Source organism: Dreissena polymorpha, chromosome 5, assembly GCF_020536995.1.
Source record: "Dreissena polymorpha isolate Duluth1 chromosome 5, UMN_Dpol_1.0, whole genome shotgun sequence".
Taxonomy (NCBI): domain Eukaryota; kingdom Metazoa; phylum Mollusca; class Bivalvia; order Myida; family Dreissenidae; genus Dreissena; species Dreissena polymorpha.
In genome coordinates this window covers 126,312,871-126,317,870 of record NC_068359.1, presented here as the reverse complement: position 1 = coordinate 126,317,870, position 5,000 = coordinate 126,312,871, and the positions used below count along the sequence as shown (strand labels likewise).

The following is a 5,000-nucleotide window of genomic DNA, read 5'->3' as shown; positions in this document are numbered from 1 at the left end:
CGCTGATCGAGGTGGTGTTCTTTTGGACATAGCCCGTCCCGTTAGGGTTATCGTTAGGGTTAGACACCCTAATTAGGGTTAGTAACCCTAATTAGGTCACCGTAGACCCCCGGGCCCCCGGGTTGGGGGAGCGCGAACGCTCTTTTTCGACTCGCCCCGACGGTCCCGCTGATCGAGGTGGTGTCCTTTCGGACTTGGCCCGTGCCGTTAGGGTTTTCGTTAGGGTTAGTAACCCTAATTAGGGTTAGTAACCCTAATTAGGTCACCGTAGACCCCCGGGCCCCGGGGGTGGGGGAGCGCGAACGCTCTTTTTCGACTCGGCCGACGGTCCCGCTGATCGAAGTGGTATCCTTTTGGACTTGGCCCGTCTCGTTAGGGTTATCGTTAGGGTTAGTAACCCTAATTAGGGTTAGTAACCCTATTAGGTCACCGTAGACCCCCGGGCCCCCGGGGTGGGGGAGCGCGAACGCTCTTTTTCGACTCGCCCGACGGTCCCGCTGATCGAGGTGGTGTTCCTGTGGACTTGGCCCGTCCGTTAGGGTTATCGTTAGGGTTAGTAACCCTAATTAGGGTTAGTAACCCTAATTAGGTCACCGTAGACCCCCGGGCCCCCGGGGGTGGGGGAGCGCGAACGCTCTTTTTCGACTCGTCCGACGGTCCCGCTGATCGAGGGTGGTATCCTTTTGGACTTGGCCCGTCCCGTTAGGGTTATCGTTAGGGTTAGTAACCCTAATTAGGGTTAGTAACCCTAATTAGGTCACCGTAGACCCCCGGGCCCCGGGGGTGGGGGGAGCGCGAACGCTCTTTTTCGACTCGGCCGACGGTCCCGCTGATCGAGGTGGTGTTCTTTTGGACATAGCCCGTCCCGTTAGGGTTATCGTTAGGGTTAGTAACCCTAATTAGGGTTATTTTACCCTAATTAGGTCACCGTAGACCCCCGGGCCCCGGGGGTGGGGGAGCGCGAACGCTCTCATTCGACGCGCCCTACTGTCCCGCTGATGGAGCTGGTGTCCTCTTGGACTCTGCCCGTCCCGTTAGGGTTATATACCCTAAAAATACCCCAAATTAGGGTTTTTTTCCCTACCCTGACCTACTTTAATCTGACCCCCGGGCCGTCCCGGGGGTCGAAGAGCGCCGACGACGGGTCCAGTCGATAGACGGGACAATGCCCCGAGTCGGCGGCCTGGTTTCGGCCGAGCATCTCCCCAGGGGGCGACGCAATCGCGGTTTTTGTGTTTTTAGACCCTATAGTACCGCTGAGGACGAAAACATTCCTATATATATGGGGGAAATATTTAAAAGTTTGGACTTAGAGCATTTTCATTGAAAATGGACTTAGAGCATTTTCAACGCATATTTCGGCTCGGAAGCTTTCGCGAGACGTACGGTCTCGGAGAGCGGTCTCGGAGCGCCTGTTTCTCGCCGACTGACGCTTCTAAGGCCTGAAACGACGTACCGAGCCGAAACACCCCCATCGACGGCCTAGCTGGGAGGCCGCCGTGACTATTCCGAGACTAGCGGGACTAGCTAGCGGGACCCCGTGTCCCTGGCCTTGCGGACCATCTCTCGCGGCCGGGGTCTCGGAAGGCGGCCCTCCGCTTGCGGTCTCGTACGGGACTAGCGGGCCTCCCGTGTCCCTGGCCTTGCGGACCATCTCTCGCAGCCGGGGTCTCGGAAGGCGGTCTCGACTAGCGGGACCCCGTGTCCCTGGCCTTGCGGACCGTCTCTCGCGGCCGGGGGTCTCGGAAGGCGGCCTCCGCTTGCGGTCTCGTACGGGACTAGCGGGCCTCCCGTGTCCCTGGCCTTGCGGACCATCTCTCGCGGCCGGGGTCTCGGAAGGCGGTCTCGACTAGCGGGACCCCGTGTCCCTGGCCTTGCGGACCGTCTCTCGCGGCCGGGGTCTCGGAAGGCGGCCTCCGCTTGCGGTCTCGTACTGGACTAGCGGGCCTCCCGTGTCCCTGGCCCTTGCGGACCGTCTCTCGCGGCCGGGGTCCTCGGAAGGCGGCCTCCGCTTGCGGTCTCGTACGGGACTATCGGGCCTCCCTTGTCCCTGGCCTTGCGGACCATCTTCTCGCAGCCGGGGTCTCGGAAGGCGGGTCTCGACTAGCGGGACCCCGTGTCCCTGGCCTTGCGGACCATCTCTCGCCGCGGCCGGGGTCTCGGAAGGCGGTCTCGACTAGCGGGACACCGTGTCCCTGGCCTTGCGGACCGTCTCTCGCGGCCGGGGGTCTCGGAAGGCGGCCTCCGCTTTGCGGTTCTCGTACGGGACTAGCGGCCTCCCGTGGTCCCTGGCCTTGCGGACCATCTCTCGCGGCCGGGGTCTCGGAAGGCGGTCTCGACTAGCGGGACACCGTGTCCCTGGCCTTGCGGACCGTCTCTCGCGGCCGGGGTCTCGGAAGGCGGCCTCCGCTTGCGGTCTCGTACGGGACTAGCGGGCCTCCCGTGTCCCTGGCCTTGCGGACCATCTCTCGCGGCCGGGGTCTCGGAAGGCGGTCTCGACTAGCGGGACCCCGTGTCCCTGGCCTTGCGGACCGTCTCTCGCGGCCGGGGTCTCGGAAGGCGGCCTCGGCTTGCGGTCTCGTACGGGACTAGCGGGCCTCCCGTGTCCCTGGCCTTGCGGACCATCTCTCGCGGCCGGGGTCTCGGAAGGCGGTCTCGACTAGCGGGACCCCGTGTCCCTGGCCTTGCGGACCGTCTCTCGCGGCCGGGGTCTCGGAAGGCGGCCTCGGCCTGCGGTCTCGTACGGGACTGGCGGGACCCCGTGTCCCGCAAGATTCGCTGCGTATTTTCCCGCAGCTGTCGGCGAGGAATCTGAGAGCTCGTGTTCCGAGACTTTCTTGGACATAGAAATTTTCGACCGAGTTCGGTTCGGTGAAAATTGTCTGCGTATTTTCCCGAAGCCGTAGACCTGAGAACTGAGATCTGGTCTCCCGAGACGGTCGATAGTACCGCTGGCAAGGTACAATAGGTAAAATGGAGTACCGCTGAGGACGAAAACATTCCTATATATATGGGAGAAAAAAATTTTTTGATTCTCGCGACTGGCCTACCCACTAGACGTGGTCTCCCCGTAGGCATTAGCGGACAGTCGCGGGACTTCGGGCGCCTCGCTCGTCTCGTACGGCAGCGCGCTCAGACCGAGGTCTGCTAGGGCCACCCAAACCCTACGTAGTCGCTCGGTCAGGCCTCGAAGCAGGAGGCCACAATACGGCGCTAGCTAGCTACCCAGGCCAGGTCGGCGAACCCCCTACCCTGCGGGGGCCACCTGCCCGTGGAGCGGCGAAGAAGCCAGCTTGGAAAAGGCAAGAATCTCGGCCGCCGAAGCGGCTCGCAGTGGTCCCGGCCGCATTCACACCCGGCCAGCGGGAAAAAAACCACAGGCCTGCCCTCGGTGGCGCGAACGGGGACTAGTCGACTACGAACTAGCAGTCGGTCCCGAGACGCTCGCAGTCGGTCTCGGCTTCCGTGCCCTCGATACGGAGAGCCTTGACGTGTCCTGCCAGCTCGGCGCGGTCTTTCAACCGAAGCCGGGCGGCGACCAGTCGAACGTATTACGGGGGCGCTCGCTCGCAGCGGTTGCGGTGAATCGGCCGTCTCTCGCAGCTTGAGCTCGAAGCGTCCCCTGGGCTCGGTCTCTGCAATCGGTCGGCTGGCTGGTAGGCCGCGCGTGTTCCCGCAGCGGAACGAGAACGCGCAGCTGCCGAACGGAGCCTAGCCGGCCAGAGACGAGTAGCCCAGTAGCATCGTCGTCGATGCAGTGGCAGTATCACGGGCGACTCGCGGGGTATGCCGTGAACACGGTCCCGCGAACGTCGTCCGAGGGGACGAACGAGAGCGGCTGGCCGCTGGCTCGCAGCTGCTGCCTAGGGCAGACTAGGGTTGGCAGGCGGACACGCACGGCAGTAGGCGAATCGAACGCGGGGGACGCCCCGCGATGCCGAGGCCGGTTCCGCCTTAGTAGCCCAACGCCGAAAAGCCCGAAGCAGCAGCCGGCGAACTAGCACGCTAGCCGCCAGTCCCAGAAACACGTTTCGTCGTCGCAGCAGCCCGAGCGAGAGCGCAAGCGAGCAGTTGCCGCTCTCGCAGGCGGGCGTGGTGCGCACGCGTACGTATACAACAGTAGCTATCTGGTTGATCCTGCCAGTAGTCATATGCTTGTCTCAAAGACTAAGCCATGCATGTCCAAGTACACGCCTTCACACGGCGAGACTGCGAATGGCTCATTAAATCAGTTATGGTTCCTTAGATCGTACAATCCTACTTGGATAACTGTGGCAATTCTAGAGCTAATACATGCAACGAAGCTCCGACCCTCGCGGGGAAGAGCGCTTTTGTTAGCCCAGACCAACGCGGTCGCCGCAAGGCGGCCGCAACTCGTGGTGACTCTGGACAACTTTGTGCCGATCGCACGGCCTCGCGCCGGCGACGTATCTTTCAAGTGTCTGCCCTATCAACTGTCGATGGTACGTGCTATGCCTACCATGGTGATAACGGGTAACGGGGAATCAGGGTTCGATTCCGGAGAGGGAGCATGAGACACGGCTACCACATCCAAGGAAGGCAGCAGGCGCGCAAATTACCCAATCCCGACACGGGGAGGTAGTGACGAAAAATAACAATGCGGGACTCTTTCGAGGCCCCGCAATTGGAATGGGCACACTTTAGATCCTTGAGCGAGGATCGATTGGAGGGCAAGTCTGGTGCCAGCAGCCGCGGTAATTCCAGCTCCAATAGCGTATATTAAAGTTGCTGCAGTTAAAAAGCTCGTAGTTGGATCTCGGGCACAGGCTTGCGGTCCGCCTCGCGGCGGTCACCGCTCGCCCTGGCCTCCCGGCCGGCGTCACCGTCCCCTGGTGCTCTTGACCGAGTGTCTCGGGCGGCCGGCACGTTTACTTTGAAGAAATTAGAGTGCTTAGAGCAGGCCCTGGTCGCCTGTATAATTGTGCATGGAATAATGGAATAGGACCTCGGTTCTATCTGTTGGCTCTCGGAGCGCGAGG

The 5,000-nt window shown here is 61.9% G+C and overlaps 1 protein-coding gene and 1 non-coding gene across 2 annotated transcripts in view; one reads left to right on the top strand and one right to left on the bottom strand.

Annotated features, from left to right (window-relative positions):
• Nucleotides 1–5,000, bottom strand: part of LOC127881879 (myosin-11-like) — a 241,744-nt gene that overhangs the window by 36,993 nt on the left and 199,751 nt on the right. The window lies entirely within an intron of this gene.
• Nucleotides 4,125–5,000, top strand: part of LOC127832867 (small subunit ribosomal RNA) — a 1,832-nt gene continuing 956 nt past the window's right edge. The window contains exon 1 of the ribosomal RNA XR_008027205.1: nt 4,125–5,000. This exon is cut by the window's right edge and continues 956 nt beyond it. This is a non-coding gene — a ribosomal RNA (small subunit ribosomal RNA).